The following is a 24501-nucleotide window of genomic DNA, read 5'->3' as shown; positions in this document are numbered from 1 at the left end:
TCTCTCAGGTCTTTCTTCACTGAAGCAGGGTCGTTGGCTGAAAACTGATTTTACAGCTTTTTAGAGTAGCTCCTCTTAGCCACTCTATGAAGATCAATAATGAGGATTAATCTTCCTCATATTAATAATTTAATCATGTACTACTGTATTTGAAAATAACTTAACCGAGAACAGTAAGCTGAGGGTACATTGGGAACAAGTTTCCCAAAACTGGATTGTTGCAATCTAAAAACATGTTACCTGAATCATTATTTCTGCTTATTTATGCTGTGCAGGTGATTGTGTGGATCCATAGGGTAGTGGTCATCACATCTGCTTTACATGCTGAACGTTCTGGCTTCAACTCCCAGTGGGACCATGCAGGTTGTAAACATGAATAAGGTTTATATATTACAAATTGTTACTCAATCCTGGAAATAAATAAACAGTTTTGCATGTTTCTGCATTGTGCTTGTGCATCTCAGCATGATGTCTAGCTTTTGAGGATCTTTTGGTCGACTTCACTTTGTCAGGCAGGTCCTATTTAAGAGATTTCTTGATTGTGAACAGGTGTGGCAGTAATCAGGTCTGTGTGTGGTGAGAGAAATTGAACTCAGGTGTGATAAACCACAGTTTTAACAGGGGGGCAAACACTTTTTCACACAGGGCCATGTTTTTTTGGATTTTGTTTCCCCTCAGTAATAAAAACCTTCATTTAAAATCTGCATGTCGTGTTCACTTGTGTATCTTTTACTAATATTTAAATTAGTTTGATGATCTGAAACATTAAAGTGTGACAAACATGCAAATAAATATACACAGTGGTGTGAAAAAGTGTTTGCCCCCTTCCTGATTTCATACTACTACAAAAGTATGTACTTGATATACAATGCTATTTTTTTCTTTCTTTGTCTTCCAACAGCCATTCAGTTGAATCTTCTGAGGAGAAGTGGGTTCCACACACCAGCCATCAACCAGAAAAGAGGTTCAAGCAGTCTCCAAACTCAGCACCTGTTTCAGCTCTACCAGTAAGAGTGAAGGGGCTGGATGTTCTCTGGTTCAGGCAAACGTTCTTGTAGTTTTATTATCAAAAATAACCTAAATATATTACACAAATGCTTAACATATAATGTAACGTTGTGTTTTGGGAAGACTATTTTAAGGAATGTAGTGATATTTTGCAATGAGCTCAGACAGCTAACGTGCTTCATTTGAAGGTCATGTTCAGTTCACTTTGTAAAATTTTAATGAAATGTTTCAAAATATACGATTATTGTGTAAGTTATAGTTATTACAATAAACTGTATTTAAATGGGTTGTGGGTTGTGGATTGAGTTAATAGAATCTTTAGTATTTAAGTCAAAGAATCGTACGAAAGCCATATGATACACAGTCATACACCTAATGCTAATTACAAATGCTAAATTGAGAATGAATCTTTCTTTTTGGATAAATCTTTGCTTGATTTGCGTTAGAGGACGGTTTAAAGACCAGACAGAATCCTCTGCCAGCTGGTCAGTTACATTTCACCGTCCGTGTTTTGCTTTCTGTGAATCAGTTTTGGCTAACGTTAATGCTAAACACGTGATTATTGAGTTATAGTTATAGGGGATTCTTAGCCTTGTTAACCCTGTGGTTATTTATGATCTTAGATGTACAACATAACGTGCTTCACATAACATCCGGTCTAAAACACAGAAAATATATCATCATGTTGAATTATCAGCAAATGTCTAGTATTTCAGGAGCTTAGCGTGGTTGTGATCACCTCTGCTTCACACACAAAAGTGGTCGTAAAACAATAAGGAGAGACAAAAGCCCCATGTGCTAGGTGGCCAAGTTTTTAAATAAAAAAATACAATGAAAGTAAATATAAAGTAACCGTATCCTGTTAGAGGGAAATAAATTCCACCATTAGGGTCCCTTAACTGGTTCCATTGTGTAGTGGCTAACATGATTTTCAAAGCCCTTTTCTCACTCTGGATGTATACAGTTCTTGAAAAGTGGGCAGGGGGACACCGATAACCACTGCAGCCATCTAAACTGTCCTCTGTAGTCCTCTGATGTCTGATTTTACAGCTGTGCAGAACCAGACAGTTATTAAAGCAACTCCTGTTGAACTTTCTAAGCTGGTGAAGGAAGTACATACTCTGTTAAGCCTTTTTAACAATGGAGTCGATGTGATTGTCCCATTACATGCCCTAAGAGATGGTGGTGCCCAGGAACCTGAATGACTCCACTGCTGCCATAGTGCTGTTCATGATGGTGAGTTGGGGGAGAGCAGGGGGTTTCATCTAAAATCCACAATCATCTCCACTGTTTTGAGCGTGTTAAGCTCCAGGTTTTTATGACTGCACCATGTCTCTCAAGCCTTCCTTCACTGAAGCTGGGTCGTTGGCTGAAAACTGATTTTCCAGCTTTTTAGAGTAGCTCCTCTCAGCCACTCTATGAGGATCAATGATGAGGATTAATCTTCCTCATATTAATGAATTAATCATGTACTACTGTATTTGAAAATAACTTAACTGAGAATAGAAAGCTGAGGGTACATTGAGTTTCCCAAAACTGGATTGTTGCAATCTGAAAACATGTTACCTAATCATTATTTATGCTTATTTATGCTGTGCAGGTGATTGTGTGGATCCATAGGTTAGTGGTCATCACATCTGCTTTACATGCAGAAGGTTCTGGGTTCAACTCCCAGTGGGACCATGCAGGTTGTAAACATGAATAAGGTTTATATATTACAAATTGTTACTCAATCCTGGAAATAAATAAACAGCATGTTTCTGCATTGTGCTTGTATCAGTAATGGAGAAAAAACATTCCAAAATGGCTCAAGAGCATGTCTCCACTGTGGGTCAAACCCAAGACCTTCTGCATATAAAACAGACATGATGACCACTACACTCCAGTATTAACAATCAATGACTGTTTCCTCCAATGTTATAAATCACTATATACTGCTCCTTTATCTGCTGACACTTCAACATTAGAGGCCTTTTTCAAAATGTATGTATTCCTACAATAAGTGTAGGTACAGCATTACAATTGGATGAGTTTATATCTGATACAGAAATAGCCTTAGCAAGTCTGCCTTCTGGTAAATCACCTGGACCAGGATACAAAAATCTTAGCAAAAACTCTGACCTGCCGTCTGGAGAAAGTTCTGCCTTGTGTTATTTCACCTGAACAAACAGTCTTCATCAAGAACAGATACTCTTCTTGTAATATTGGGCGCATGTTGAATGTTATATATAACCCATCTCTATCTGACACTTCTTTAAAGGTGGAGAAGCAGAAGTTGAGGAGCAGAAGGTGGAGGATCAAAAAGAACAGGCTGAAGTCCTTTGGACTTTTGGAGACTTTAGAGAATGTGAGAAAATGTATAACTGTGTGTAGATAATCAGGTAAAATATTATTTATGAGTCTGACTTTGTTGAAGGTGTTTATGTCTCACCATAAATCTGATTATCACGAATCACACAGCACAACTTACTCAAAAGTCTAATGCTGAATGTTTCCTGTTTTTTTTTAACCTAAAGAAATGTAAATGAATGTAAATGCATCCACAAAGCACACAGCATTGTGGATGACCACACACACCCGTTACACACACTTCACCCTCCTACCATCAGGGAAACGGTTCTGAAGCATTCGGGCCGTCACATCAAGACTGTGCAACAGTTTTTTCCCGCAAGCCATCAGCCTCAACAAACATTTAAACTGAACTCTCTCTTATACACACATACACACACACACACACACACACTTACACACAACTGAGTGACTGATCTGTACAACCGGACTCAACACACATACACTTCACACACCCAGGTTTCAGCACCATTCACACCTTTCATTCATTATCGCAAAATGTTTACATGCCGTTTGTTGCTGATCTTCCGGGACTTGCTGTTTTTGCACAATATTTTGTCCAATCCTTTGGTCACTGTTCAGGTTAATTTGATTGCTGCTTTTGTAGAATTGCACAATTCTGTTTACATTTCTCTGTTTACATTTTTCTGCTACTGTGCACCTTATTCTGTCACGACAGGTTTTACTGGCAGAGCTATTGCTATTTTTTTTATATTTTGTGTATTGTTTGTTGTCCTGCACTGTCCTGTGTTGTCCTGCACTGTCCTGTGTTGTCTTTTGCACTGTTTGCACCAGTTGCACACATGCACTTTATGTGGTGAGGATCTAAGTTCCTGGCCCTGTGCTCTTCTGTTCTGTTACTGTTGTTTTATGTTGTTGTATGTAGCACCTGGGTTCAGGAGGAACGTTGTTTCATTTCACTGTGTACTGCATCAGCTATATATGGTTGAAATGACAATAAAAGCTTCTTGACTTGACTTGACTCTTGAAGTGATGAACACACTGGATGTTGTTCTGTAGACAGTCACACTGCTGCTGAGAAATCTGGACTGTACTGTGGATGACGGACCTGTAGGAAGCGTTCCTGAGATTTGGGACTGTCCTCACTGCACAGGTCATTTATAACTACTGATCCTTACATTTTCCTTCTTTCCCAGTAACTTGAGGTTTCCTCCCCGTACTCAGCTGGAGTATTTTCTGAATGTGGAGAGCTCTGATATTGTGAACCTCTAACACGTTTGATGTGCATTCTTTGCTTTGTGTTTCTGCTCGCTGTCCCGTACAGGTCATGATGGAGAACAGACGCTCAAAAGGCTTCGGGTATGTGACGTTTTCATGTCCTGATGAGGCTCGAGTAGACATCGTGGAGATGAACGGCAGGGTGCTGGGCAGCAGGACTGTGTACTTAAGTCCCTCTCAGACCACCCAGGGACGAAGTCACGGCATGAAGGTAGAAACCATCTCGCCTTCAAAACCCTGCCCAGACCCAAGACCCAACGCCAACAAGAACATCCATCCACAGAGTGAGTCAAAGCCGTCCGATTAGTTTTGTGTTAAGTGCAGTTAAAGATTCAAAACAGAAGAGAACTTTTCATGTTAGCAAAATTTACCTTCTGATTGGATGCTAACATGAGATGATTGTCTGCATCTACAGATGTTCCAGTTCCTGGAGAAGAAAACCAGCAGCAGTGGAACAGGCGATTCACACCACAGCCTCTCAGACTGGACACACAGGAACTATTCTGATTCTATTTCCAGTGTGTTTTATAGAGACCTTCATGATCTGGAGCAGGTTTTGGTCACAGCTGTGTTTGGTCACATGTAATAATTGGTTTAATACTGAGTGATTGATCAGTGTGTATTATTAAAGTCAGCAATGCAAACACACACATGCACTCAAACATTGGATGCTGAATTTGTTCTGTTTTCTGTAGGAATTAGGATTAGATCCTCTATTATACCAGAACCAGTGTACACTTGCAGCAAGTTTCTGCTCTCAGAAAATGACCTTTAAATAAAAGTGCTTCATTGTTCATTCACCAGTGAGACCAGAGCGTTGATGATAAAAGAACACCGCTGTTCTGTTTATATTATGGGATACAGACAGTGCTTGTTATTTCTCATGGTTTTCTACATGAGAGTGATGTAATGCTCATGTTTTTGCTTTCTGTATCTCCTCACTCACTTCTACAGGTGGTACTGCACAATGGACGGTCCAAAGGCTTTGGATTTGTCTGATATTCCTCTCTGGATGAAGACACTAATGCCATCAGAGAGTTGAATGGAAAGCTGGTGAGCAGGAGGTCACTGTGTATCACTATGGCTGAGCAGTGGACAGGAGCAGCCGCCACACCAAGCCCTACCTCCATCCATCCAGGAACATGCAGTGGTTCCATCTACAGCGTAAGTCATACTGTCCTCATAATGTCCTACAAAACTTTACTAAACACACACACTGTGTACCGTCAAACACACACATTATGTAAAGTAACACATCTCTGTTTTTCTCTTTCAGGTCATCATGCTGTCGTTCTGCTCCACTGAATTCATCATTTTATTTATTTTGCTTTTATTTATTATTTCTTTCTCTTTTTTACAGAAATAGTTTTATTACTGTAAATAAATATGTAAATAACTAACAGTAATGAAGGTGTTTCATTATTGATCATTCATAAAATTCCCTCTTAATACATGAGAACTTTCATTAGAACTGAAAGAGACGGTGCTGTGAAAAGAGAACAGTAATAACAGAGTTGTGTTCGTGAAAACCCTGGAAACAGATCATGTAAATACACTACTCTGACGCTGACACCATTTATTTAATGGATGAATAAAATTGATCTGAAATAAATTCAAATATTTAAGCTGTAATACTGCACTGTATTTAACTTATTATTATTATTATTATTATTATTATTATTATTATTATTATTATATATTGTTATAATTTTAAATGTATTGATAGATTTTATTTTGAAACTTTATATTTTGATGTTTTATTTCAGTTAATACATTTTTTATTGTATTTAATTTGTGTCGGTTTATGTTCTAATCTCTAATATACACTAAAAGCCTTTATATTTATAAATGTGTATTTAAATCACAGATATTAAAAATTAATAATATGTAAAAGATCTAATATCTACCAAAAAATCACTCAGTGTTGATTTAAGATGTTTGGACATTTATTCCAGCTCATAAATCCTATAAAACATGCAGCATTAAACATGAACTTCCAGCAGATGAACATCTCATAATACTGTCTGGAAGTGAGAAATGTACAGGTTGTTTTACTCCATACACATGAACTTACTTTGATCAGAAACACAATCATACTCCAAATCAATTAATCAATAAAGTCAATAAAAGAATCCCAAACTGCTGTGTGTCTTGTCCTCGCTATTAATGACGTCATTAGAGCTCCACTACTTCTAATGACCTGCTGTGACAGTGAGCTCTAATACACATCACACTGCCACCTACTGGTCATTTATGATTCTGCAACATTCATAGAGTCACTCCGGTCAACTTCCGGTTCTCAACTCGGATTCACTCGCTTTATACACAGTTTACAGCCGTTTTTATCTTATTTATGACTGTAATATCGCTCTTCTCTCAGGAACAACAGAAAAGCTGTGAAGACATGATATTTTATCCGCTCTTTACCTCTGTAATGTGCGCATGCGCATAGTGTCAGGTTAAAGAGACCGGGTTACGTCACAGACGGAGGGCGGGCATCTGCCTGTGACGTCACAGTAAGGCAACGTCTATAATTGGAAACGCGTCTCTGTTTCTCTCATTTCCGAGATTTTGCTTGTGAGTAAAGAGGCATAAACATGGAGCTCTTCAGAAGGTTGAGAAAGTTTTTTCAAACCAGAAGATCGAAGAAAACTAAGCAGATTGCTGAAATGAAGGAGAAGCTGGAACACATGGAGAAAGTAGAGAAAGACTTGGATGCATTTTCTCTTCTAATAATAGAGAAGATAACAGAAGAGAAAGAAGAGAAAGCCATTCTGCTACAGACGGTGCAAAAGCTGGAGGCTACTTTGGCTTCTGAGCGAAAGCAGCAGGAACAGGACATAACTGAGAGAAGCCAGAGCTGGGCGAGAGAACAAAAACAACTGGAGGAACGTGTTGCTCAGCTTGAGTTTATTTTGGAGCAGACCACCATGAAGCTACAGTCTTCCTTGAAAATCAATGAGGAACTGGAGAAAACTGTAGAATGTGAGAGAGAGAGCTGGACAAGAGAACAAACGAAAGTGGAGAAACATGTTGCTCAGCTTGAGGTCACTTTGGAACAGACCACCATGGAGCTCCAGTCTTCCTGAAAATCCATGAGGAACTGGAGAAAACTGTAGAATGTGAGAGAGAGCTGGAAGAGAGAACAAAAACGACTGGAGGAACATGTTGCTCAGCTTAAGCTCACTTTGGAACAGACCACCATGGAGCTCCAGGATACTCAGAATCACTGTGAGAAAATAAAAAATAGTGCAGAGCAGGAGAGAGATCATTTGATCAGAGAGAAAGAGCGACTGGAGGAACGTGTTGCTCAGTTTGAGCCACGTTGGATTTTAAAGAAAAACAAGAGGACGAAAGAGAGAAAACTAAACTTGACATAGAGGAGAGGAACAACTTACAGCTTCAGACCAACAGGGGGCTCCAGGATACCCAGAATCTCTGTGAGGAAGAAAAGAAGACTTCAGAGAATAAAACAGATCATTATATGAGAGTCCGAGAGCGATGGGAGGAAATTGTTGCTCAGCTGAGACAAGAAAACATTCAAAAGAAAAGGAGAAATAGAAAAAAAAGAAGACGACAAGAGAAACAGAGAGTCTGAACATGCCTTTTTCCTCTTTCTGTTTCTCTTATGGCTATTTATGATAGTTTTACACTTATAGTCAATAGTATAAAGCTGAGTGTAAAGCTATTGTATCTTGTAGATTGTCTCGTCTTTTGATCATTTTTTATTTCTGTCTTGTCAAATCTTTTTTTTTATCTTTTTTTAAATCTTGATTTTAATCTTTTACTACAAAGAGTCACAATAAACACTATTAACAACCATTATTTTTGTCTTCCTTACAAACGGCGTATGACCTCCTCATGGATTCTTCCACTTAGTTTATATCCCTCTTGTGGGGCAGGGGGCTGTGGCTCGGGGTCATAATGCTGAGGGGGAGGGAGGTCAGGAGGGAGAGGGAAACTGGTCCTCAGTGCCACATTGTGCAAAACACCACACACCCTGATAATCTTACACACTTTTTCCGGGTGGTATAAAAGTCTTCCACCTGAGACATCCAGAGCTCCACATCTGCATTTCTGGAGGTGAGGAGCGTCTGAGGGGTGAAGCCTCTGTCACCTGTCATATTATAGACTACATCAGGACAATGTTTACAATTTCTACATGTTGTTAAAGTCACCAAGAAGCCAGTCATCACATCCTGCAGCTGCATAGATCACATAGATCCAGGAGCACAGCTGTAGGAATCTAAATCAACTTATTATTCAGTCATCATCATGGGCCGAGAAATCATCATGGTCCCTGGAGACTCTTTCTCTCCTTAATCTTCCATTGGTGTAATCCTCCAGCAGTGCCATCATGCAGCATTACACACGGGGGTCACCACAGCATTTATATGTTTACAGTAATTACACTGATCATTAACACCTTGGCAAAATCAGCATGAATTAGTGGCATCATCACCAGTGATACAATTTGAAGATGAAAATGTGACATGTGAACACGTTTCTTCATGCCAGTTTTGTCATGAACATCATTATAGTTAGGACTGAAAATGAGAACATAAAGAGAGTAACGACTGTGTGAGAGCGTAATGGCTGCATTTCCAGATTTATTGAAGGAAAATATGTCGTTATTTACACTGTGTTCTGCAGTTATCTAATGGTAGGGGATTTGATGTTCTCCTGTATTCCATGCAGTCGGGCATCTCCTCCTCCTGCGCTCCCGTAGTGGAATGTGATGGTGAGACGCTGATTACAAATTTAGAGTGAATTTTTATTTAACATTTGAGTTGGATTTTATAAGAAGGTGTTTATGAAACAACTATCACTCAGTACAAACCCAAATAACCTGCAGGATTTCATCTTCATGATCACAACACTTCAAACAAAACATCTACAGTACATACAGGATTCAGGGCCATTTTCGATATTTATATGTTACGGTAATTTTGTATTATTTATATTAGGAGTCTTTAACGACTCTGTGCATATGTTTAAAAAATGACCATGTTACTGTGTGTACAATGATACTAATTGTGTTCATGTATTACAAACACTTTATTAGAGCACCTATATATTCATATACACTGTGTGTGTGTGTGTGTGTGTGTGTGTGTGTGTGTGTGTGTGTGTGTGATTATTTGTACAAAGAGTTCCGTCTCATCACTTTCATTATTTTAGATCAAACATGTGCACTACTACTATCAGGTAAAATACAATGTCCTCGTAGGAAAAAACACCAAAAACAAAGTGTCCAAAACTTACGACCACCGGGCTGAAATAGTCCACGAGAAACAAAACAGAGTAAGAACAGGAGCTTTGAGGGTTGGGATTTGGACTGTAGTTTATGTTAACAGTCTGCTACACTGACTCAGGATGTCAGAATGTGTCTTTGTTTCTCATTTCTCAGGTTTGTGCAGTTTTAGGAAAATAAGGGGAAAAATGTAGAGGTGTCATGAGTATGAACTGGAAGAGATATTCGAGGTGGAAAATAGAGACGCATATGAGGAACAATAGTCACTCCAGAAAACAGATATATGCCATGGCGGTAAAAGTGGTGACCACGTACACCAGGCAAAGTGTGTCGGCCGGAAGGAAAAGATAGGAAAATATAATGTAAAATAAAAATAGTAAAATAAGCAAACAGCATGCAGGCAACATGCCTTAACTATACTCAAACAGCATATGCACATATTTTCAAAACACAAGTAGAAACGTAGGTGAAAAAAATCATATAAAAATATATAAAAATATAAAATGAGAAGAGTAATAGGTTAATAGGCACAACACATCGTCAGATAATAAAGAACGAGGAGAATAGTTGCAAGAATTTGTATAAGAGGTACACTGTCCAAAACACACAGGAAGTAAGCATGAGAGAGCATGAGCTTAAGATGCAGGCAGGATGAGAGTAAGACAGGAAATGTTATATAAAGAAGTATTATGGCATAAGAAATATATTTTAAGAAGATTTTAAGTAAAACTAAGTAAAAGACGAGAGCTATGAAAATTAGGAAAAGCATTTGGAGAAAAGTGCTGGTGTGTTAAAACTAAAGCCCTGGTTTGTAAAACTAGTAAAAAACACGTTTTTATACAAAGTCTACAGTAAACAAAACAAAGGATGATTTGCAGACATAGGAAAAAAAACCCAGACGAGATTTTTAGAAAAGTGCACGATCAGGGGATGTTTTTTAAGGCAAAGTCTCCATCAAGAGATATTTTTGTACATGTAAATTAGAATCGTATGGAGGTGAACGAGGCCTCCTGGATATGGGTGGAATTTTAACTAAGAATAGGTAGAAACACACCAGAAAACACGTGAGCAAAAGGTGGGATATGCAAAGCCCCATAAAATCAATGATGTACGTAAATTGTGAGGGAGGAGATATTAGACACAATATGTACATTTTACTAGGTGTGAGATATAAAAAATAAGGATTGTTTATATCAAATTCGCACTCGCATGTGAAAGCTGGCGGGTGTCATTGCTGTCAGGATGATTCTCTCCCGAGAGCTCCATGGGACGGGTCTGAAGTGACTGCAATAAAGCTGATTTTCTCCTTCTCATTCGTGACTGGAAGATGTCTTCATTTGGTTTGTTTATGTACTGTATTATTTAAAGTTTTTGTAACTTATTGGTAAATGATTAGTGAACAGCTAAAACTAATTTGAGTATTGAGCCACAATTGTTATGTCTATTCGGACATGGGGTCTGAGTTACGAGACCCTGACCACTGTACTGTAACTCAGTGTCAGGATGTTACTGATCTTCTTATCGCCTCGGCATCATGGTGGAGTCTCCTGTCATCAGAGAGTCTTTACCATGAGGTGCCGTGTAGAACATCCAGTGGTCAGTATGAGAGAATTGATTAACAGAATATAAGATTTTTTCTCCAAAGTTTAAATAACATTGGATTTTTTTCCATTTGATGAATTTTAAGTTCATTCATTTTTTCATTCATGTATTTTTGCTCTTGTTGTGAAGTGAAGTTTGTGTCATTGCTGCTACACTGTGCATCTGAACGATCACGACTCAAATCTCACAATAAACTTTAGGGTTTTATCACATTTTCTACTTTCATTCATCTGATTGTCTCCCCAGTGTCCAACTGCTCCATGGCTTTGTGTATCAGTCACCTCACAACTATAGCAAAGAGTTTTTATTATTGAGCGAGTAAATTCCAAGTGATTCAGTGCTTATGCTCAGAGACTGACCTGATTTTTTTCAACTACTGCTGAATGTTTGTTTACATTCACAATATTCATTATTATATGCACATTATATTCCACATGGATCGTGCAGTACAGTGTACAAGTTGTTAATAACATTCTTGTGTATGTTTCTATTTTCTTTATAGTGATTAATCTGTAGGATAAATCATATAAATGTGGAAATCTTCATATAATAATAATCATAAAAATTTATAATTTTAGAATATAAAAGTATGTTTAAATGTAGACCTTTAGGTACTAAAGCACCCTATTGCAATAAAGTATTATTATAAATTATATTATTATTATTATTATTATTATTATTATTATTATTATTATTATTATTATAATGACAAACTGTGTTTATAAAATGAACATGAAATAAGGCTGTAATACTGCACTGTATTTAACTGTCCGAACCAGATTTATTCTAGTTTTAAACATATTGATAGTCATTTTTATTTATTTTTTGTTGTATTTTGATGTTTTCAATTTCACTTCAGTAAATTATGACTTTATGTTTTTAATTTATTACCCAGTAAAAGCCTTGATATTTATAAATGTGTATTTAAAACACAGATATTTAAAAAAGAATAATACATCAAAAGATCTAATATCTACCAAACTACAAAAATCACTCAGTGTTGAATTGAGGTTTTTGGACATTTATTCCAGCTCATAAATCCTATAAAACATGCAGCATTAAACATGAACTTCCAGCAGATGAACATCTCATAATACTGTCTGGAAGTGAGAAATGTACAGGTTGTTTTTACTCCATACACATGAACTTACTTTGATCAGAAACACAATCATACTCCAAATCAATTAATCAATAAAGTCAATAAAAGAATCCCAAACTGCTGTGTGTCTTGTCCTCGCTATTAATGACGTCATTAGAGCTCCACTACTTCTAATGACCTGCTGTGACAGTGAGCTCTAATACACATCACACTGCCACCTACTGGTCATTTATGATTCTGCAACATTCATAGAGTCACTCCGGTCAACTTCCGGTTCTCAACTCGGATTCACTCGCTTTATACACAGTTTACAGCCGTTTTTATCTTATTTATGACTGTAATATCGCTCTTCTCTCAGGAACAACAGAAAAGCTGTGAAGACATGATATTTTATCCGCTCTTTACCTCTGTAATGTGCGCATGCGCATAGTGTCAGGTTAAGAGAGACCGGGTTACGTCACAGACGGAGGTCGGGGCATCTCCCTGTGACGTCACAGTAAGGCAACGTCTATAATTGGGAACGCGTCTCTGTTTCTCTCATTTCCGAGGTTTTTGCTTGTGAGTAAAGAGGCATAAACATGGAGCTCTTCAGAAGGTTAAGAGAATTTTTTCAAAGCAGAAGAACAAAGAAAACTAAGCAGATTGCTGAAATGAAGGAGAAGCTGGAACACATGGAGAAAGTAGAGAAAGACTTGGATGCATTTTCTCTCCTAATGATAGAGAAGATAACAGAAGAGAAAGAAGAGAAAGCCACTCTGCTACAGACGGTGCAAAAGCTGGAGGCTACTTTGGCTTCTGAGCGAAAGCAGCAGGAACAGGACATAACTGAGAGAAGCCAGAGCTGGGTGAGAGAACAAAAACAACTGGAGGAACGTGTTGCTCAGCTTGAGTTTATTTTGGATCAGACCACCATGGACCTCCAGTCTTCCCTGAAAATCAATGAGGAACTGGAGAAAACTGTAGACTGTGAGAGAGAGAGCTGGACGAGAGAACAAACGAAACTGGAGGAACATGTGGCTCAGCTTGAGGTCACTTTGGAACAGACCACCATGGAGCTCCAGGATACTCAGAACTGTGAGAAAGTAAAAAATAGTGCAGAGCAGGAGAGATCATTTGATCAGAGAGAAAGAGCGACTGGAGGAACGTGTTGCTCAGTTTGAGCCCACGTTGGATTTTGAGGAAAACAAGAGGATGAAAGAGAAAACTAAACTTGACATAGAGGAGAGGAACAACTTACAGCTTCAGACCAACAGGGGGCTCCAGGATACCCAGAATCTCTGTGAGGAAGAAAAGAAGACTTCAGAGAATAAAACAGATCATTATATGAGAGTCCGAGAGCGATGGGAGGAAATTGTTGCTCAGCTGAGACAAGAAAACATTCAAAAGAAAAGGAGAAATAGAAAAAGAAGACGACAAGAGAAACAGAGAGTCTGAACATGCCTTTTCCTCTTTCTGTTTCTCTTATGGCTATTTATGATAGTTTTACACTTATAGTCAATAGTATAAAGCTGAGTGTAAAGCTATTGTATCTTGTAGATCGTCTCGCCTTTTGATCATTTTTATTTCTGTCTTGTCAAATCTTTTTAATCTTTTTAAATCTTGATTTTAATCTTTTACTACAAAGAGTCACAATAAACACTAATAACAACCATTATTTTTGTCTTCCTTACAAACACCGTATGACCTCCTCATGGATTCTTCCACTTAGTTTATATCGCTCTTGTGGGGCAGGGGGCTGTGGCTCGGGGTCATAATGCTGAGGGGGAGGGAGGTCAGGAGGAGAGGAAACTGGTCCTCAGTGCCACATTGTGCAAAACACCACACACCCTGATAATCTTACACACTTTTTCCGGGTGGTATAGAAGTCTTCCACCTGAGACATCCAGAGCTCCACATCTGCATTTCTGGAGGTGAGGAGCATCTGAGGGGTGAAGCCTCTGTCACATGTCATATTATAGACTACATCAGGACAATGTTTACAATTTCTACATGTTGTTAAAGTCACCAAGAAGCCAGTCATCACGTCCTGCAGCTGCATAGATCACATAGATCCAGGAGCACAGCTGTAGGAATCTAAATCAGCTTATTATTCAGTCATCATCATGGGCCGAGAAATCATCATGGTCCCTGGAGACTCTTTCTCTCCTTAATCTTCCATTGGTGTAATCCTCCAGCAGTGCCATCATGCAGCATTACACACGGGGGTCACCACAGCATTTATATGTTTACAGTAATTACACTGATCATTAACACCTTGGCAAAATCAGCATGAATTAGTGGCATCATCACCCGAGATACAATTTGAAGATGAAAATGTGACATGTGAACACGTTTCTTCATGCCAGTTTTGTCATGAACATCATTATAGTTAGGACTGAAAATGAGAACATAAAGAGAGTAACGACTGTGTGAGAGCGTAATGGCTGCATTTCCAGATTTATTGAAGGAAAATATGTCGTCATTTACACTGTGTTCTGCATTTATCTAATGGTAGGGGATTTGATGTTCTCCTGTATTCCATGCAGTCGGGCATCTCCTCCTCCTGCGCTCCCGTAGTGGAATGTGATGGTGAGACGCCGCTGATTACAAATTTAGAGTGAATTTTTATTTAACATTTGAGTTGGATTTTATAAGAAGGTGTTTATGAAACAACTATCACTGAGTACAAACCCAAATAACCTGCAGGATTTCATTTTCATGATCACAACACTTCAAACAAAACATCTACAGTACAGACAGGATTCAGGGCCATTTTTCGATATTTATATGTTACGGTAATTTTGTATTATTTATATTAGGAGTCTTTAACGACTCTGTGCATATGTTTAAAAAATGACCATGTTACTGTGTGTACAATGATACTAATTGTGTTCATGTATTACAAACACTTTATTAGGAGCACCTATATATTCATATACACTGTGTGTGTGTGTGTGTGTGTGTGTGTGTGTGTGTGTGTGTGTGTGTGTGTGTGTGTGTGTGTGTGATTATTTGTACAAAGAGTTCCGTCTCATCACTTTCATTATTTTAGATCAAACATGTGCACTACTACTATCAGGTAAAATACAATGTCCTCGTAGGAAAAAAACACCAAAAACAAAGTGTCCAAAAACTTACGACCACCAGGCTGAAATAGTCCATGCAGAAACAAAACAGAGTAAGAACAGGAGCTTTGAGGGTTGGGATTTGGACTGTAGTTTATGTTAACAGTCTGCTACACTGATTCAGGACTACAGTTTGTATCTGATCATCACTTCACCTCAACATCATTTAGCTGTAATAAATGGACATTTAGTGAAACCCAGATGAGGACGGGTTCCCTCTTGAGTCTGGTTCCTCTCAAGGTTTCTTCCTTATGCCGTCTCGGGGAGTTTTTCCTCGCCGCAGTCGCCACCGGCTTGTTCATCAGAGACAAACTTACACATAAAGAACATCATCTTTCTTATTTCTCAGAGACGCCAATGTTTTTACTTGTATGTTCCTTTCTTTAATAATACAGTAATTTCTGTAGCACTCAGCGATTCTCCTCTGTCCTGCGCTTCAGACATTTTGCCTCAGTGTGCTCTAGTAGTCTAGTAGTGTTTTTAGTCATTTTTATTATTAAAAAAAAGATTTTGCAGGAGACTCGCGAATGATTTTATTCTTCCAAAACCCACACAATCAAATATTTTAAAGACCGCACTTGTATTCACCCATTAAATATTACAAATCCAGCAGTGCCATCATGCAGCATTACACACGGGGGTCACCACAGCATTTATATGTTTACAGTAATTACACTGATCATTAACACTGTGATTATGGTCGGTATATAAGGAAGTGCTGAATGTGTGATTAGAATCAGCAGTAATAAAGCAGTAATGAGCACAACATCTCTTATTCTTGAAGGCTGATTTGTCAAGAGTAATAAATGTGTCAGAAGAACAGACAGACAAGAGTTGAAGTTGTGGACGGGACAGAGGGTCATGAAGCGCCTATAAGAGAATTACATGCTACTTTTTAGAGAATAATGAGGAATGTGGGCGTTACACATGTAGCTGAAGAGGGTTTATAAAGACTGTGTGTGGACTGTGTTATTGGGAACCTCCATGGAACTGCCTGGATTTATTTTTACTGCTTAAAGTCTAATACTTTAACACCACAATCCTGGATTCTGAACTTAGTTTCTTTCTTTATTTGGTATTTTAACTTTGTTATTGGATTTGTTGCTATTGATAATAAATCACAAGATCACAATAATCCCATTACATGTTTATGTGATTTTATTGTATCATGCAGTAATAATGTGCTTGTGCTGTATTACACATTCTTCTTCTTCTTCCTCTTTCGGCTTCTCCCATAAGTCTCCATACCCCTCTGTCCTCTACATCTGCCTCTTTCACCCCAACTACCTGCATGTCTTCCCTCACCACATCCATAAACCTCCTCTTTGGTCTTCCTCTTTTCCTTCTTCCTGGCGGCTCCATCCTCAGCATTCTCCTACTGATATACCCCATGTCTCTCCTCTGCACATGTCCAAACCATCTCAATTTCGCCTCCCTCACCTGGACTCCAAAACGTCCTACATGCACTGTCCCTCTAAAAAAACTCATTTCTGATCCTGTTCATCATCTTCAATCCCAATGAAAATCTAAACATCTTTAGCTCTGCTACCTCCAGCTCCACCTCCGGTCTTTCAGTAAATGCTATTGTCTCTAATCCATACAACATCTCAGGTCTCACCACAGTCCTATAAACTTTCCCTTTCACTCTCACAGATACTCTTCTATCACAAATCACTCCTGCTGTTACTCTTCTCCACCCACTCCACCCTGCCTGTACTCTTTCCTTCACTTCTCTAACACACTCTCCATTACTTTGCACTGTTGACCCCAGGTACCTGAACTCCTCCACCTTCTCCACCTCTTCTCCCTGCAACCGCACCAATTCACTGCCCTCCCTCTCCTTCACACACATGTACTCTGTCTTACTCCTACTGACTTTTATTCCTCTTCTCTCCAGCGTATACCTCCACCTCTCTAGGCTCTTCTCAAACTGCTCACTACTCTCACCACAAATCACAAATATTATCCGCAAACATTATAGTCCACAGAGACTCCTGTATGACCTCGTCCTTCAACCTGTCCATCACCACTGCAAACAGGAAAGGGCTCAGGGCCGATCCTTGATGCAGTCTAACCTTCACCTTAAACCAGTCTGTTGTTCCTACTGAACACTTCACTGCTGTCACACTGCACCACCCTCACATACTTTTTTGACACACCAGACTTTCTCATTGTCAGCCCGCTTGAGCACTTCAGGTATTACCGCCTCAACCACAGAGGAAACGCCCACTCCCAACCAGCTGCACGGATTTGGTGTATGATTTTCTGGCACTTATAAGGACGCCTGAATCCTTCAGTCAGTGCCAGATTGTCTTTAGGCTTGCCCTGAGCACTCTCCAGCGTATTCTGTTTTGTTTGTTTGTTCTTTTGTTTGTTTCGTTGTCTCTGACCTGAACATTCTGTCCTTCGGTTTCCGGCTCGCTGAACGCGCTCTGGTTTCCGGCTCGGCTCTGCTCTGCTCTGCTCGCGCTGAACGCGCCCGGTTTCCGGTTCGGCTCGGCTCTGCTCTGCTCTGCTCTGCTCTGCTCGCGCTGGGCGTGTTCCGGTTTCCGGCTCGGCTCTGCTCTGCTCGCGCTGAACGCGCTCTGGTTTCCGGCTCGCGCTGAACGCGCTCTGGTTTCCGGCTCGAATCCTCACCCTTCGCGCACATCGGCTCTCTGAATCGGCTCTCTGAATCGGCTCTCTGAATCGGCTCTCTGAATCGGCTCTCTGAATCGGCTCCCGGAATCGACTCCCTGAATCGACTCCCTGAATCGGCTTCCCGATTCAGCTCTGCACAGCCTTTCTCCCCTGCTCCTTTTGCATCTGCCTTGGATCCTATAACCCTAACTTTCTGACAGAACAATCTGGCCAACATGGATCCCGTGGATGTACCTGCCTCTAGCGCCGCTTTAACGGCCTTGGCTCGCCAACAAGCGGCGCAGGAGCAACAAATCCAGAACCTCTCTACTGGCGTGCAGGAAATCATGGGATTTTTGCGCTGCGTTTTGGCGACCGGCTCACCACAGGTGCTTTGCCGCCATCATCATCTGCTGCTCCGGCCCGGCAGGCCCCTGCTCCTCCTATCGTCCCTTCAGCCATGCGTGAGCCTCAGCTCGCGCAGCCAGCCCGGTTTCGGGCGACCCTGACTCCTGCCGTTCATTTATTATGCAGTGCGACCTGATTTTTAGCATGCAACCCTCTCAATTCGGTACAGAGCGCTCCAAGGTGGCCTACGTCATTTCCCTCCTGTCAGGCCGAGCCCTAAGGTGGGCCACTGTGGAGTGGGAAAGCCGATCACCCAACTGCGGATCGTTCGCCGGCTTTTCTGCGGAACTCCGGAAGGTCTTCGGCACGTCTACGCCACGCCAAGATGCCGCCCGCTCCCTGGTCTCGGCCGCACAGGGGCAACGCTCTGTTGCGGAGTACGCGGCTGAGTTCCGGACCCAGGCCACTGACAGCGGATGGGATCGCATCGCGCTTTATGACACTTTCCTCCAGGGCCTCTCCTCTGCTGTTAAGGACGAACTTGCCGCTCGTGATCCACCCCGGGATCTGGACTCACTGATCTCCCTGGCTACACGCATCGATCGGCGCATAAGGGAACGCCGCCGGGAGCGTGGTTACCCAACTCAGAGCCTAGGTCCTCACAGTCCTTTAACTGCGAGCGGTTCCCTCCTCGTGTTTCGGGTTCTGGCACCGTTCTTTCTCTCCGCCACAGGCCATGGAGATAGGACGCCACCACCTGACCCCCGCTGAGAAGGAAAAACGTCGGTCTCTAGGTCTTTGCCTCTACTGCGGAGGTAAAGGGCACATGGCCGCATCCTGCCCAGTAAAAGGCAAGGCTCGTCGGTAATGGAGGAGCACCCACGAGCCGCGCTTCCCCGCTCCTCAAACCCACTATCTTGGTCCACCTCCAGGTTGGCCCCGATGGCACGGAGTTGGCTGCCTTCGTCGACTCCGGGGCTGATGCCGAGTTCATCGACCTCAAGCTTGCCCAGCAGCTGCTGGTTCCCATGGAGCCCCTGCCTGAAGCTCTGCTGATCAGAGCCCTGGACGGCAGCCTTTTGGGCCGGGCCACGCACCGCACTAGGCCTCTGCTCATGTCAGTGGGGAACAACATCGAGTGGCTTTCCTTCCTGGTCATCTCCTCTCCCAAGCCCCCATTATGCTCGGGTTCCCTTGGCTTCAGAAACACAACCCACGTGTTGATTGGATGACAGGGCGTATTCTTGATTGGGGTGTGCATTGCTTCGGCCACTGTCTTGCTCTTCCTCCACCCAAGCCACTGCTGGCTGTCACTCCCGAGCACTCCGATATGGCGTCGGTTCCTGAGGTCTATCATGGCCTTGCGCGCGTGTTCAGTAAGGCCTTGGCTACCTCCCTGCCTCCCCACCGGCACTTCGACTGTGCCATCGACCTGCATCCCGGAGCCAGTCCCCCTAGGGGGCGCCTGTATCAGTTATCGGCCCCGGAGAGGACTAGCATGAACCAGTATATCCAGGAGTCTCTGGCAGCAGGGATCATCCGACCATCCTCCTCCCCGGCTGGTGCGGGTTTCTTCTTTGTCGAAAAGAAGGATAAGTCCCTACGCCCATGTATTGACTACCGGGGTCTTAATGCGATCACTATCCGGAACCGTTACCCCTTGCCGCTTATGGCCTCGGCGTTCGAACTCCTGCATGGTGCCACAATCTTCACTAAGCTGGATCTACGCAACGCATACCACCTGGTGCGTATCAGGAGGGGATGAATGGAAGACCGCCTTCAATACCCCAGCTGGTCATTACGAGTACCTCGTCATGCCGTTCGGCCTAACCAACGCTCCGGCCGTCTTTCAGGCTCTGGTCAACGAGGTCCTCCGTGACATGCTTAATACGTTTGTGTTTGTCTACCTGGATGATATCCTGATCTTCTCCCGTTCCATGGACGAACACATCCGGCAGGTGCGTCAGGTCTTGGAGAGACTTCTCAAGAACGGGCTTTATGTTAAACCTGAGAAATGTGAGTTCCACACCTCACAAACCTCGTTCCTGGGATACCTGCTTTCCGCGGTAATATCCGGATGGACCCTGCCAGGGTCCAGGCTATCCGGGACTGGCCGACCCCACCTCCCGCCGCCATTTACAAGGTTCTTGGGCTTCGCCAATTTTTATCGCCGCCGTAAGGGCTATAGTTCGTGGCGGCGCCTCCACCTCCTGACGTCTTCCCTCCGCTCGTTCTTCTGGGGCCCTGAGGCTGAGGAGGCTTTTCTGGAGCTTAGCGGCGATTCACGGAGGCGCCCATCCTCATCTTTCCTGACCCGGCTCGGCAGTTCGTGGTTGAAGTTGACGCCTCCGGTGTGGGGTGGGGCAGTGCTCTCCCAGGTCTGCCCTGAGGATAACCGCCTGCATCCTTGCGCTTTTTTTTCCAGGCGCCTTAGCTCCTCTGAACGTAACTACCCGGTGGGTGAGAGGGAGCTCCTGGCTGTCAAACTGGCCTTGGAGGAATGGCGCCATTGGTTGGAGGGTGCGGAGGTCCCCTTTCTGGTCTGGACGGATCATCGCAACCTTGAGTACCTCCAATCGGCTAAACGACTCAACCCCCGACAGGCTAGATGGGGCCTTTTCTTTGGCCGCTTCGGTTCTCTCTTCGTACCGGCCTGGGAGCCGGAATGTCAAGCCTGATGCGCTCTCTAGGGTTCATGCCCTGGAGGAGGAGGAGCCATGCCCAGAGACCATCCTTGCCAAGTCTGTGTCGGTCCACACCCTTAGTCTCGCTTTGGAGGAGCGGGTCAAGAATGCCCAAGACAGGGGCCCTGTCCCTGAGGGTTGCCCTACTGGTCTCCTGTTCGTCCCGAGGGTCTCCGCCCTGGAGTTCTTCAGTGGTGTCACAACTCCCTGTTCTTCTGTCACCCGGTCAGCCTCGCACCTTGTCTCTGGTCAAGGCACGCTTCTGGTGGCCTTCTGTAGTAAAGGACACCGGGACTTTGTCGCGGCCTGCCCGACTGTGCCCAACACAAGAACCCTCGTGGCCGCCCCATGGTCTTCTTGCCCCTTCCTATCCCGAAACGCCCGTGGTCGCACATCGCCATGGACTTCGTTACCGGGCTGCCCATTTCCAGTGGCAACACGGTTGTCATGACGGTCATTGATCGATTTTCTAAGATGGGCCACTTCATCGCTCTGCCCAAGCTGCCGTCTGCCAAGGAAACCGCCAAGCTGGCCCTCCAGCACATATTCCGCCTCCATGGTTTCCCCAGAGATATCGTCTCGGACCGCGGACCCCAATTCTCGGCGCAGTTTTGGAGGAGTTCTGCCGCCTCCTGGGCATCTCGACCAGCCTCTCATCTGGGTTTCACCCCCAGACGAACGGACAGACCGAGAGGCTCAACCAGGATCTTGAGACCGGTCTCCGTCTCCTTTGCAGTCGGGAACCCTCCTCCTGGTCGGACAAACTTTTATGGATTGAGTATGCCCATAACACTCTTCCCACTGCTGCCACAGGACTTGCGCCCTTCCAGGTGGTCCACGGTTTTCTGCCGCCGATTTTCTCCAACCAGGAACCCCGGTCCGCCGTTCCTTCTGCCGCCCTTTTCTTTCGTCGCTGCCGTCGAGGCTGGAGGACGGCCCGAGCAGCCCTGCTCAAGAATGGCATAAGGCTTTGCCAGGGGGCCAACCGTAGGCGGTGCCTAGCCCCCCGCTACCGTGCCGGGCAACGTGTGTGGCTCTCTACTCGGGACCTTCCCCTTAAGGCCACCTGTCGGAAGCTCGCCCCGCGCTTTATCGGCCCCTTCCCCATTTCCAAGGTTATTAATCCCGTGGCCCTCCGGCTCAGGCTCCCCAGGGCGCTCCGGGTCCACCCTACGTTTCATGTGTCTAGGGTTCGACCCGTTCAGGCCTGCTCCCTGGTGCCCTCCGCCAGGCCCCCTCCGCCCGCCCGGGTCATTGCTGGGGGTCCTGCCTACACCGTGCGCCGCCTGCTCCGCTCCCGTCGTCGTGGCCGGGGCCTTCAGTACCTTGTGGATTGGGAGGGCTATGGTCCTGAGGAGCGCTCCTGGGTCCCCTCCCGCTTTATCCTGGACCCTGACCTGATTGCTGGCTTTCATCAGGCCCACCCGGGGCAGCCTGTTGGGGCGTCCGGGGCCGCCCTGGGCGGGGGGGTACTGTCAGCCCGCTTGAGCACTTCAGGTATTACCGCCTCAACCACAGAGGAAACGCCCACTCCCAACCAGCTGCACGGATTTGGTGTATGATTTTCTGGCACTTATAAGGACGCCTGAATCCTTCAGTCAGTGCCAGATTGTCTTTAGGCTTGCCCTGAGCACTCTCCAGCGTATTCTGTTTTGTTTGTTTGTTCTTTTGTTTGTTTCGTTGTCTCTGACCTGAACATTCTGTCCTTCGGTTTCCGGCTCGCGCTGAACGCGCTCCGGTTTCCGGTTCGGCTCGGCTCTGCTCTGCTCTGCTCGCGCTGAACGCGCTTCGGTTCCCGGCTCGGCTCGGCTCGGCTCGGCTCGGCTCTGCTCTGCTCTGCTCGCGCTGGACATGTTCCGGTTTCCGGCTCGGCTCTGCTCTGCTCGCGCTGAACGCGCTCTGGTTTCCGGCTCGCTGAACGCGCTCTGGTTTCCGGCTCGGAATCCTCACCCCTTCGCGCACATCGGCTCTCTGAATCGGCTCTCTGAATCGGCTCTCTGAATCGGCTCTCTGAATCGGCTCCCGGAATCGGCTCCCGGAATCGACTCCCTGAATCGACTCCCTGAATCGGCTTCCCGATTCAGCTCTGCACAGCCTTTCTCCCCTGCTCCTTTTGCATCTGCCTTGGATCCTATAACCCTAACTTTCTGACACTCATACAATACCACAACTCCTCTCTCCACCCTGTCATACACTTTCTCTAAACACTTTCTCATTAAGTGCATTAAGATGCTGGAGATCTTTCACTCGGTGGTCATGAGCCTACTGTGGTTTCTGAGGAAGTGGCATTTTACTCAGTAATGTCAGCAGCAGTAATAAACTCATTTGCATGGCTAAAACTATTATTGGGCAAAACCTGGGAACATTTGAGTCAGTGAGTTTTCTGAATATTTTGCCACTGAGATTTTGAGAGAGATGTTTTTATTTATGCACATTGGACATCAACCTTCTCAGCAGCAGGTTCCATAGTGTAGTGGTCATCATGTCTGCTTTACACGCAGAAGGTCCTGGGTTTGAGCCCCAGTGGAGCCTTGCCCTTGGCCCTTTTCTTCTCATTTTGGAATGCTTTTTCTCCATTTCTGTTACAAGCACAATGCAGAAACATGCAAAACTTTTTATTTATTTCCAGGATTGAGTAACAATTTGTGAGTAATATATAAACCTCATTCTTGTTTACAACCTGCATGGTTCCACTGGGAGTTAAACCCAAGACCTTATGTGTGTTAAGCAGATGTGTTGTTTGTCCTCATTTGTTATTCGTATTTTAAATATTCTTCAAGCACTATTACTCAACATTTAATTAGGAGATTTTATTCTTGTTTTTAATGTTTTTTAATTCTGTAAACTACTCGAAATTATAAAGCATCATCAGTGGTTGCTTCGAATCAAAATATAGTAAATATATTCTCCCGGTAAATTAACATGTCTGCAGATTTGTTTTATGGCCATCGCTTCTTAATTTTGCTGTTTCTATTTGGAGAAATAAACTTTTTCCATCGGTTTGGTGTGAAATCTAACAGTAAATCTTACAGTAGCTACCATGAGCCCTATCGACCGTTGCTATGGTGAAGACACCAGCTGAAACTCATTGCGGACCCGCCGCCGATTCTCTTTTAATGATATCGGCATCTTTTCTTAACACAACACCAAATTGTGCTTTATATTTCAACTATACGAAGTTATGACCATCAGTTT

General features: G+C 43.4%; 1 non-coding gene across 1 annotated transcript; it reads left to right on the top strand.

The window, feature by feature from the left end:
• The first annotated feature begins 23765 nt into the window (after positions 1–23765).
• On the top strand, positions 23766–23838 carry trnav-uac. Its single transcript has one exon. It is a non-coding gene; the product is annotated as a tRNA-Val (tRNA).
• The last annotated feature ends 663 nt before the right edge of the window (positions 23839–24501 follow it).

Source organism: Silurus meridionalis, chromosome 4 (assembly GCF_014805685.1).
Source record: "Silurus meridionalis isolate SWU-2019-XX chromosome 4, ASM1480568v1, whole genome shotgun sequence".
In the NCBI taxonomy this organism is placed as follows: Eukaryota; Metazoa; Chordata; class Actinopteri; order Siluriformes; family Siluridae; genus Silurus; species Silurus meridionalis.
The sequence above is the reverse complement of the archived record's forward strand: the minus strand, read 5'-3'. Positions and strand labels throughout refer to the sequence as shown.